General features: G+C 43.3%; 1 long non-coding RNA gene and 1 pseudogene across 1 annotated transcript; both read right to left on the reverse strand.

Annotated features, from left to right (window-relative positions):
* Window positions 1-662: 662 nt before the first annotated feature.
* On the reverse strand, window positions 663-1,851 carry LOC124995118 (uncharacterized). The gene is made up of 4 exons (XR_007110614.1): window positions 1,597-1,851; window positions 1,349-1,461; window positions 1,146-1,220; window positions 663-750 (listed from the first exon to the last, which is right to left on the reverse strand). It is a non-coding gene; the product is annotated as an uncharacterized LOC124995118 (long non-coding RNA).
* Window positions 1,852-7,581: 5,730 nt separating this feature from the next.
* On the reverse strand, window positions 7,582-10,276 carry LOC124994314 (presenilins-associated rhomboid-like protein, mitochondrial; annotated as a pseudogene).
* Window positions 10,277-12,310: the final 2,034 nt, after the last annotated feature.

The raw sequence follows: 12,310 nt of genomic DNA on the forward strand, positions 1-12,310 counted from the left end.
ATTGAACCAAAACAATCCCACAGTCTCTTCTGTCAGGATCTGTAGTTTTAAATTATTGTATAATTTTATCTTCTCTAAGGTACAAGATGTACCCAAGGAATCCTGACTCTGAGAGGCTTCTCACTACCCATGCCCCCCGTCACTGTCCTTGTGAGAATCTGGATTTAAGTGTGCTTCCTGTGCCAAATAGAGTAGGACTGTACAACCCGAAGGTAGGTTGGCAAAGCCAGAGGAACCCTTCTAACTTACAAGTCCTTCAGGAATAGGTGGGTCACAGAGAGGGATATTGCCAGTTCTCCTTACTGCTTGGACAGATTTGACTTCTCACGGTTTTGTTCTCTGTTAATAGTTCTAAGACACTGAACATCACAAATCAGAATTAGGATGATGTGTGTGAAGTCAAACTCGGCAAAAAATGGAAACAATGCAGTAAAGTTTAAGAATGACTAAAATTAAAGCCATTTTATTTTTCTCCTTTCTTTTGTAAGAGAGCTATGTAAATTCTACTAAATTCCCTGCGTTGTACTAGGTGTTAGATTCTTGTGCTGGGTTATTCCATTTAATCCTCATGACTGCCCTGAAATGAATGTATTTTTGTACAGAAGTGACATTTTAGCATATTTCATTTTGCTATAATGAAATGCCTGAGGCTGGGTATTTTATGAGTAAAGGAAGTTTATTTGGCTCTTGATTCTGGTGACTAAAGGGTCCAAAAAGTGTGGTGTTGGTGTCCTGGTGAGGGCTACTGGACTGCATCAAAACATGGTGGGGCGGTAGAAAGAGAATTGGTTATGTGCAAAAAAGACTAAGCCTTGCTTTATTAACATCCCACTAACTTCCTCCATAGTACTGGCATTAACCCTGTCGGAAGGACAGAACCCCCATGACCTAATGACCTTCCACTAGGCCCCACTGCCTGAAGTTTCCACCACCACAACCCTGGTGGGGACCATGTCCAGCACATGAACAAATGGGGGACAAACCACACCTGAACCACAGCACACTGAATTATTTGAGATAATACATGTAAGAAAGCAAGTCCAGTCCAGGCATGTAGTAATTGTTCAAAGGTGGGGGTCATGATTGGTACTTAAAGTCCATTTGGTGGTGAGGAACGTTAGGTTCAGAGAAATTTAGCAACTCACCTATGCTCACACAGCTAAGGAGTGGTCGAGCAGGGATCCAGCACAGACTTTCTGAGCCCAAAGATCACTCATGCGCTTACCGCAGCAGAAGTCACACATTGGCGGAGTTGGGGGTGGGAGGGAGAAAGACAAAGCACAACTTTAATCAATTTTTCTGAAGAGATCTAAAATTCTGGTTCCCCAGGACCAGCCCTGTCTCTCACCTGTGTTTGTCTTCTTAGCTATTTTCCCCCCTCTAGTTATCTAGAGTCACTAATAAGAGGCCCCCATACATCCTTTATGAGCTTCTGGCTCCACTCAGAGTCTTCAAGGTAACCTGTGAGAAACCGGAAGGCATCATTGCCCTGGGCTTCAGGTCTTTCTCAAGCCCCAAGCTAATGAGACTTCCCCTCCATCATGACTCACAACCATCTCCCTCCCTGCCCCGTGGCCAACTAGGCTTGTGACTCACCCAGGCTTCTGACAGTCTCCAAAGAACTATAAATTTGAGCCCAATCCTTAAAGGTCAAGAAGCACCATGGTTAACCCATCTTCCTCCTCCTCAACCAAGGGGAACTCCATGTCCTTGTGGGTTTCCCCCATCAGCTGGCAGCTCCCTCCGTGCTCCCACACTGAGGCCCTTAGTCAAGGGGGTATCCCTAGGTCCAGTGAGGTCAGGGTGCAAAAGCTTCAGGACCAAGACTTTGGGTGAATTCTGGGATTTTGCAAGACAATTAGAGACTGGAGAAGCCAAGTGCTCTGTCAAGTCAAACTTATTAGGAATCCTGGCAGAAGCAGGGGGCCCCAGTGCTGTGTCATTGCCTGTGGTTTCAGGGCCAGTTATAATTAGCAGATGGCTCATCCTGGAGGAAAGTGGAGAATGAGCCTTAGAACTGGGCCCCCTGCCTCCTGTCTGGCTTCCCTCCAGCTTGTCCATCATGTCACTCTCAGGCATAAGATCTTTAATGACTTCCCTTTAACCTCTATTAAACAAGAGAAAGAATTTTTTATAGCTTAACTAAAAAAGAAAAATTAAAAAAACACACCTCTTTTCTCCCACTCTGTCTCTCTGCTTTCCCTCTTCAACTGTCCCTGGGTCCCTATGGCTTAGTTCTGCTGCTGTCTCTTTTGACTTGCCAGACTGGGCTGGGCACCAGGTCTGTGCCTCTGTTAAACACCTTGGAATTCCTCTGAGCCCAGTCCTCACTAACCTCCACCATACTCTAGCTTTGCATTTATTTATCCACCTTCCTAACCATGCCTTGAGTTCTTCAAGGGACAGGGCCCTGTTAGTGCTAGCAACATCATAGCTAGCTTACCTGTGTGTCATTTTATGCTTGTGGAGTTTCATTGGAAATGAAGAAAAGTCATTTCTCCCTCTTCCAGAAGGGTTAACAAGTCTGTTCTGCTGAGATCTGAATTTTCTTTATTCCTAATGAAGGCAATTAATAGCCTTTTTGGGTGTCAGGGAGAAGAAATAGGCAGGACACTTTCCTACCCAAATTCCACATTTTTTTTTTTCACTTGAAGGCACAGATTCACTTGAGTTAGAGTCTAAAGTGGAAAGTGGCTTCTTCGACCAGCTCAACTCATCTGGTGAGTTGGTGAGTTGGTTGAATCTTTGGGTAGGTCAAGGCATAGCGAGGGGAATGTGTACTGAGTTGCCTTGGTTGAAAAGTGAACTTCCAGAGGCTTCCTGGTGGCTTGTTAGGCCTGATGGTTGCATGCGGTGGCCTCAGCAGCTCTGGCAAAGTCCCCTGCATCTGAGCAGTTGCAGTGGGAGAAATGTCTGCCGATATAATCACCCACTTTTTGGTGGTCCATGACCACCAAAGCTGAGCGAGTCAACACCAGGGACTGGAAATGAGAACGAAGACTCTTGTCTTCTCACCATCCCACTCTGTCCACCATTGTTCTAGATCTAGGAAGCTCTAGGTTTCCTATATTCCAAGTGAAAGAGGGATCCCATTAAAAAGTGACCAACACCAAACTTTCTTGATTAAACAAGGCTTCCACGGAGTACTTCTCTATACCAAAGAATCCCAGTGAACAAATAAGGCACAGCACTAAGCTTGCAAGTAATTCAACTGGGACGAGAAAGGCTTCAGTGCCTTAATATAAAGGGTGCTGGCCCTGGGCTTGGAGCTGGAATGCCATGGTGGATAAGTCATGGCTCTTCCTCAGGGTGCCTCCTTGCAGCCTTTGTAAAGACCAGATGGTCACATAATCAGGACTCTTGGGTATACACTGAGGTAGAGGGAATCACTGAGGGGACATAAACTTAGCCAGGACTTGGGGAGGCAGAGAAGGTTTTTCTGAAGCTGATGGTACTTGAACTGGTCCTTGAAGGTGAACATTAACAGAGTTTGTAATTAAAACAAAATAAGTAGAGTGTGCCAAACACCATGAGGCAGGTAGGGATAGACAGAAAGGCGTGTGAGGAGATTGATGTGTGACTGGGTGTTACTGGCAAGTGACATGTGTGATATTAATGGTGAGAGTTGAGAGTAGAGGGTTAAGAGACAGTCAGGATGCTCTGGACTTGATTTCAAGGATGATGGGCAGAAAACAAAGCGTTTCCGAAGGTCAAATTTCTGCTTGAGAAAGATACATTAATGAGTGCAATTAATTATGGGGTTATGACAGATAAATCCTGAATTCATTAATGCCATGCAAGATTATTTCTCAGCAGCATGTATTCTAGTTGGCCACAGAAAACAATCTGCTCAATGAAGTTACTCAGTCCCAAGTTGACATTGGCCTTGTCATTTTCAAGACATGGCTTCCAACGCTGTCTTGTGACCGACACTGAGCCAGCAGACCAGGCAATGGAACAGAGAATAGTGGTGCAGAAAGCTTTGAAGGATCAGGCCAGGAGGGGGGCACAGGACCCCCATCTGACTCCACTGTCTGGAGCTAAGTAGGCCCAGTCACACGACTACTAATGGCAAGGGAGCCTGGGAAACATGGCTGTAGGAGAAACAAATAATCTCCTCTCTGTCCTTTATTGTTCTGAGTTGGAAAAGACCTCTGTAACAAAACATAATCAATAAGAAAAAACTAAAGAAGGTTTTATCAACATACATATATCAGCTGGGGATATAGCACAGTTGATAGGGTTGGTAGAATGCACAACAAGATCTTGGGCTCAATCCTTAGCACCACCAAAAACAAAACAAAACAAAACTTACATATGTCCATGTGTCCATGGTAGATGTGCATGTGCATGTCATGTGTCCACAGTAGATGTGCAAGGAAAAGTGAGTGGATGCAAAGAGGTGGCATTGAATGCAGGTTCAATGCCTTTGTCCACTTACACAGCATTAGTACAAAAACCCAAGGGCCTGTGGAAGACCAGTTATGGGGAGACTCTCAGTGCTTTGGTTTGAATGTCCCTTCAGAACTCAAGTGGACATTTAATTGGTATTGTGATCATACTAAGAGGCAAGGACTTTGAGATAGGATTAGATTATGGAGGGATGTGATTTTGGTTATGCTGAATTTGTACGGCTTATGGGAAAAAATGGTCTTCTGAGTATAGTCTGGGCTCAGAGAGAAGACCAAGTTAGGCAGTGGGCTGATTAGGGAAGATTAACACTTAAGAAGCCAGACAAATGTGATTTTCTAGAATAAAAAGGAGAAGATGGAAAAAAATATAAACGGATGGCAAGAAGGGAGAAGAGAAGGTAATTATCCAAAGGATCCATAACATAGAAGTATTCTGGAGAATTCTCCTTGTCCTTCTTGAGTCCAATGTACAGGTGATCATCCTTGTCAAGTGTCAGGAGCCACATGGGTGATGACAGAGCCACTTTCTACTCCGAAGGAACTTGAAGTTCAGTGGGGAAAACCTTGGGTCAATCATGGATGACTTTTCCCCACATCTAGAAAGGTTTCTTTTTCTTTTTGACATTTTTGATGAATATATATTTTAATTTCATATTATAGTTGTACACATCTATGGAGCACACTGTGGCATTTCGATGCATGCATGCCTTATGTGATAATCAGATCAGGATATTTAGCATATTTGTCACTTCAGGCATATATCATTTCTTTGCATTGGGGACATTGAAAATCTCCTTGTTAGCTGTTTTTAAATGTCCAATTCATTTTTGCCAGCCATAGTTACCCCACTGTGCTATAGAATATCACAAATTACTCCTCCTATTCAACTGCACCTCAGTACCCCTTCACCATTAACTCTCTATCCCTCTCTGCTCTACACTCTTCCAAGATTCTGGGAACCACAATTCTATTTTCCTTGAAATCAACTTTAGCTTTCACATATAAGGGAGAACAAGCAGCATCTGTTTCCTTCAGTTACATTCTGTTGCAGCAAATGACAGAATTTCATTCTTTTTTATGGCTGAATGATATCCCATTGTGTATGCATACCTCATTTTCTTTATTCAGTCATTCACCAATGGACACCTAGGTTGATTCCATATCTTGGCTATTGTGAATAATGCTGCAATAATCATGTGAGTGCAATCATCTCTTTGACATACTGATTTTGTTTATTTAAATATGTACCTGTAGTAGGATAGCTAGATCATATGGTAGCTTTATTTCTAGTTTTTTTTGAGGAACTTCCATAATTTTTCCAGAATGGTTGTACTAATTTACATTCCCACCAATATTGCAGGGGGTTCCCACCAACAGTGCAGGGAGTTCCCACCAACAGTGAAGGTAGTTCCCACCAACAGTGCAAGGAGTTCCGTTTTCTTCACATCCTCTCCAGCATTGTGATTTTTGTCTGGTTGCAGGTTTCTCTCTTCCCTGGTGATGGACCACCAAGAAAGACATTTCTATCTATGTGCCAAAAGTTCAACCATTGCAAGCTCATCATCTTTGATTAGGCTTTTTACCTTCTGTTCTTGGAACTAACATGGGGAAGGGAAAAGACTGTCTTTGGAGATAAGCTATAAAAGGTGCTGTCCAGGAGCTGATAGACCTTCAGCTGGGGACCTGTATTCTCCCATTCTTTATTTAATGGGAAGAATGATACCAACTCTGCACTGAGAGTAATCTGCATCACTGAATGGAAAGTTGTTGATCTTAAATATTCCATACTTCAAAATAAGAATAATAGTAATGTGATGATGATGTTGAGGATGATAGCAGTTCACAAAGAGATCATGCCAGGCCCCTGGATCACTCCAAGTGATTTAAAAATATTATCTTTATTCATTCTCAAAACAACCCTGTAACACAGAACTCTGATTACCTGATTCCTTTGAACAGGTACGAACGCTGAGAGAGAAGAGACCTTGGGTTTGAAGCTGGAACTAATTCTGGATGGTAACATTGGAACTAGCTCTGAACACATCCCTGAAGAAGAACAACTCAGGACGCAGAGGACTGGGTAATTAGGAAAGCATCCATCTCCCGCTGATCAGGGACCTAGAAATAGGAAACAGCTCGGGTGTTGAAGTATGTGCACTTCCTTGGTGGGAGAGAAATGGAAGACACATCACTCCTCCATGTTTGCCCAGAACTGCAGAGAATTCAGGCTCTCTCTGGACCAGGCTCGAGTTTACCTTCTTCCCTTCCTGGCCTTTCCAATCTCCTGGCTGACTCCAAGAGGGGCAGAGTGATGAATGTTGAATGGGCAAAAGTTTAAAAGAAGTTTCCTTTACTTACCATCCTTCCCATACTATGCATGAGTAGTTTTATGCCTGCCTAGCCTCCATTTTCTTTCTTTAGATTTTCCTTAAAAATAATAAGTGGGTGTATAAGCATATATACAACCACTTAGATTTTTAATTTTTAAATTATTTTTCTATTTATAATAAATTTACTTAATTGGCCACTTTTTTTTCTGTTGCTTTGCAACTGAAGAAATTTAACTAGTATGTGTCCTCTTCTGCCTCAGTTTTTCCACCTATGAAGTGGGGATAGTAAAACTTGCCACTTACCCTCAGGAGGTTGTGCAGATTAAAGCTGCATGTCAGTAAAATGCTACCAGATGCTTGCATGAAAGCTGTTGTAGAACTACAAAGTCTCCTCCTCAATCCTGTCTGTACTGTCAAACGACTTTCCTTACAGATCATAAAGTAGCTTTTATTCTGAGAAGAGGTCCCTCCTGTCACTGTCTCTGTGAACCGTCCTGCTTGCTGCAGTTCCAAGGCTCCCATCCAGATAAAAGTCCAGCACACCAGCCTGAGCAGTAGCTGCTTGGTACACCCTGTGGTCATTGTGCCTTATTTAATAATGAGGATGTCAGCTCAGTTCCTCAGGTTGTCACTTGGTTAGTTTCTAGGGTTAAACTCACATTCTAAACTCAAATCAAAATAACATGTAAAACCCCACAATTTCAGAGTGGGAAGAGCAGCCTCTAATTAGAGCATTTGGCATTTGGCAATAAAAAAAAATTTTTAGAGAGATATAAATCTTTATTTCACAATTCTGTCATAATTTACTTTTTATCAGACATGTACTGGGTTTCAGAGTTTTAAAATACTGGGGAAGCTAGTTGCTGGGTGTCTTCCAGGGTGGAGCACACACGTGGTCCCTCTAGGGCCAGGTGCTCCTGGGGTTCCCAGGCAGCACAGATCTGTGTGCCAGTTTGACTTAGAGCCACCTCCTTTTTGGGGCTATCAGTTCTTATTTCATGCCAGATATTCGCTCGAGGCTACCTATGCTTCCAAATGAGTTCATGACCAGAAGTAATATGCCATATGCTGAAGAGCGCTCCCCCAAGATGTGCTGCATGATCAAAAAGTTTCCATCCCAGGATCATTCTGGCTCTATCCATGGCAATAATGGCTTTTACCCTGGGAGGAAGATGATGGCCAGCTCTGCTTCTGGGATCCTTGCGCCAACCGAGGTGGGCACAGTCATGATTGCACCCCAGGCACCAAGAGAAGGTCCAAATCTTATTTGTGTCAACTTCTCACACACTACTGGCAAAACTGGAAGCCACACCTGCAGCTAGGTACACTGCCATGAACTGCCTTTGACCTACAGTGTTGTCTGTGCTGGAGGAAAATCTCCACAAGACATATTTATTGCCTTGTGGAATAAGGAGAAATGACGGAATGTGACAGCAATGTTGGGGATCAAAGGACCTATGAGGCTGGGTTGGCAGGAAATATCTGATCATCTGCTGTAGAGAAGGTCCTCTCCATAGACAGAATACAAGGACATTTGCAGCTATGGTAACTGTCACAGTCCCTGTCCCTCACTTAAGTTATTCCACCACTTGTCAATCTCTTTCTGAGGTCTCTTTCTTTTTGTGGTTTCATGCTGTCCAATCAATCAGCTTTTACACCATCAAAATATCTGCACCCCAGGATTCTCACTACTAGAGTATCTGGCAATTGTCAACCCTACACGACTCCTGAGTTATTACTTATAAATGAACCATTTTTTAATAATGTGCAAGCATCATCAATGCATGCTCAACATTTGCAAATGTGGAAGTGTAGAAACTACCTCAGTATTTCAATAAACTCGTGAACCTACAAGGACTCTTCTCACATTTTCACACATTCCATTTCCCTCTGGTCATACTTATTTCACATTTGTTGATAGAGTTTTTCTTTGCTTTTTTCTTTTTATATTACATTACAACTCTTTCAGTTATCTATTGCCACTTCAACCCTCAGTAGGTTAAAATAATGACCACACAAGATTACAGATGAGTTCAGGGGTTAGTTGGGAGGTTCCTTAATTACTCTGGTCTCAGTCAGTCTAGGTCATGGGTCTGCTGCCAGCTCATCTTTTCTGACTCTCTTACCTGTTTCAGGGGGTGTAACAGCTCTTCCACAGATGGATTCTCAAATCCAGTCTTGTTCACGTGGACTGGAGAGAGAGAGAGAGAGAGAGAGAGAGAGAGAGAGAGAACAGGAGTGACTTTGTCCTCCTCAGTCCCACCTATTGTTCATGCAACTTACAAGGCCAGCGTGGATTCTAGGGTGGGGCAATAGATGAAGTAGATTTTACCTCTGGTGGTAAGGGGTTTCCAGGTCATTTGCAAAGGTCAGGGATAGAGGAGGAAAGAATTTCAGCTAGTTTTCCTAATCAGTATAGCACACTGTCAAGTACACTTGTATGGCTTTATAGACATTTGTAATGACCACATAGTATTATACTGAGTGATTTCATTGTTGTGGTTTAATTGTGCCCCCTAAACATTCATGTGCTGGGACCTTAATTCCTCAATGTGACCCTGTTAGGAGTGGACCCTGGTGAAAGTGTTTGGGTCATGGAGAAGGAGTCCTCATGAGTGGATTAAAGCCTTTCTTGAGTCATTTCTTGCTCTGGCAGGACTGGCTTAGTTACCCCAAGGGTGGACTATTGTAAAACAAAGGCACCTCATGTCTTTCCTCATCTGCATGCACACTGTGACTTGCAGCAGGACAGGTCTTTGGCCACAAATCGAGTAGATGCCAATGCCAAGATCTTGGATATCCCAGCTTCCAGAACCATGAGCCAAAATAAACTTCTTTCCTCATAAATTACCCATTCCTGGTTATTGTGATAACAACAGAAGATGAATTAAGACAATCATCATAGATAATTTTAAGCATTTTCAATATTAAGACATTTAGGTTTTTCTATTTTATTTGCCAGGGCAAAATAATATGGGACCATAGAAGTTAATGCTTTGTTTAAGGATTTATAAATATTCCTATTGATTTATTTTTTATACTTGCAAAGAATTTTCCAAAAGGCTGACACCAATTTAAGTTCACATCTGTAATGGTTAATTTGAATTGTCAACTTGAATGTATTAAGAACTGCCAAAGATTCAGAAGCTTCTGGGTGCGTCAATGAGGGTGTGTTTAGGAATGATTGGCATGTGGGATGGTGAAGCGAAGTGGAGATCCTCCCTAAGTGTGAACAGCACTGTCCAATAGGATGGCTTAGGTAGAATAAAAGTTGGAAGAACAAGGAAGCAGCAGCAGATGCAAGCTCAGTTCTTCTTAAATGGGTTCTTATATCGGACTTGTTTTTTCATTCTTCCAAAATGGACTCTGTCACTGATTCTCCAGGGAGTTTCCAGAAACCTTCGGTATTGGGCTAGGGTAGCACTGTTGATACCTCTTGTTCTGGGGCTTCAGCCTCTTAGAAAGCGCAGCTACTGGTTCCTCCAGCTCTCTGGTCTGTAGACAGTCGTTGCGGACAGTCCAGCTTCTGCTCATGTGAGCCAATCTAATAAATCCCCTTTTATAATCATACTTCCTGTTGATTCTGTTCCTCTAGAGAACCCTGACTAACACAACATCTGTGGTATAGGAGTGCTTATTTCACTGCCCTGCCACTAATATTAAGTATGTAAAAAATAATCTCTGCTGAAACAAATAAGGAACCTCCCCATTTCCCGATCTTATCAGTGTAATTGGCATTTTTTAAACTGCTTGGGCAGAAAGAAGAGAGCAGAGAGAAGTCCATAGCCAGGAGAGCCTGAAGTCCAGTGGACAGGGCACTGTGCCTGCTGTGCTGCCCTCTCAGTTATTCACGATGCTCGTCAGTGTGGACACGCTCTGGAGTCACTTAGTTAGGAAATGCACTCTGCCTCCTGGACTTCACTATTTCCCTAAGTGATTTAATCACAGAACTCATTTTTGCATCAATGAACACTTTAGCATAACTGTTTTGAGTGGGTCATTTTGGGGTAAATGGCATCCTAATCAAATATAGTTTTTCTTCAAGGTAGGAATTTCAGACTCCCTGGTAAGGCAGGGTTGGTAGACACAGCTGAGATTTCTGATCCTTCCTACAATCACACTAAACATGAAAAAGAAAAAAAACTCATCAATGGAAATACCCAACATGTCTGTCCTCGCAGTCCTTCTCTTTGCAGAGAAGTGTCCATGAGCTTTTAGGCGTTCAGGGACACATTCCTTGCTGAAAACAGCACTCCGACCTTTTTCTCCTCCTCAAATCTCCCCAGCAAAACAAATTCTGGCCCCACTGCTGAGGGGCTGGCCTTTGTCAAGGACTTCTCTGCTCCAAGTGTGCTCCGCAGAGCAGCGCTGTCAACAACACCTGGAGCTCAGCCACAGAACGGTCTCAGGCCTCCAGAACCCATGTCTGTGCTTTAACAAGATGTCCTGGTGACTCCTGTGCACGTTACAAGTTTAGAAGCACTGCAGGAGCCACCTGGGCCATCTAAGAGATGTGTCTCTTCCTCCTGTTATTTGGTCTCTCTGAAGTCTATTCCAACCACCACCATGCACTGCAAAGAGTTACCTGGGCATGTTCTACTTTCAATCCTTTCAAACTGTCATCCAAGCAAGGTCGCAACTCCATTCTCCTGGTTCCTTCCCACAGGTTAGACTCACTGGAGAAAATAACCAAACCAAACAACAACAACAACAACTGTCCCCCCCCAACCAAATATGGAGGCAGAACAACATGGACAAATAAAAGGGAAGTATTGAATCGAGTCTGGGAGGCAGGACACAGACTCCTGCTCCTGCACAGACTCATGCCTGCCTTCGGATCAGTCATAAGCCTGGATCCGTTCCTCAGTCTGTCTTGGGGGACTTGCCCCAAATGGCCTGCACAGTGGTCCAGGGCTCTCTCCTAGTCTCTCCTCTGTCCTGACTTATGAACCCTGATGTTTCCAGGAAAGAGTTCTCACAATTCACCCCACGGCCCTCATAGGCCTGAAATAATCTTGAGTAATCTGTGGTCAAGAACCAGAAGGATAGATCCTCAAGCCTATCCCTGCTCCACCCACTTTCCTGTGTCATTTCCTCAGATGACTAGTAACAGGCATCAACCACAGCCCTCAGCGTTCTTTAAGAGACCCTCCCTGAAGCCAACTTACAGGGAAGTGGCTTCATTGTGGCAGACCTCACAAGGCCCTGTGTCCAACAGTCATATGCGTCTGCCACGTGGGGTCATTCTTAACAGCTTCTGGTCTAGTCATTGGCTCAAGCATGAACATGATTTGGACAATAGGAAGTAAGGATGGCAAGGCATGGAAGCCACTTGGAGTTATAAAGCACCGATTACTGCCTGTTCAGTGAGTTCTCTTACTAAGAAAGCATTGTCCAGAAGTATTTAAAAGCAAGGATCACAAAGAGACATCCTTCTTGGGCCACTTATTAGCTGTGTGAGCTTGGAAAAGTTAATTCTCTCATCTGTCAAAGGAGGATAAGGGTGACTCCTGTCTGCCAGAGCCAGTATTGGCTGCAAAAAAAAAAAAAAAAAAAAAAAAAAAAAAA

This window comes from Sciurus carolinensis, chromosome 10 (genome assembly GCF_902686445.1).
Source record: "Sciurus carolinensis chromosome 10, mSciCar1.2, whole genome shotgun sequence".
NCBI classification, from domain to species: Eukaryota; Metazoa; Chordata; class Mammalia; order Rodentia; family Sciuridae; genus Sciurus; species Sciurus carolinensis.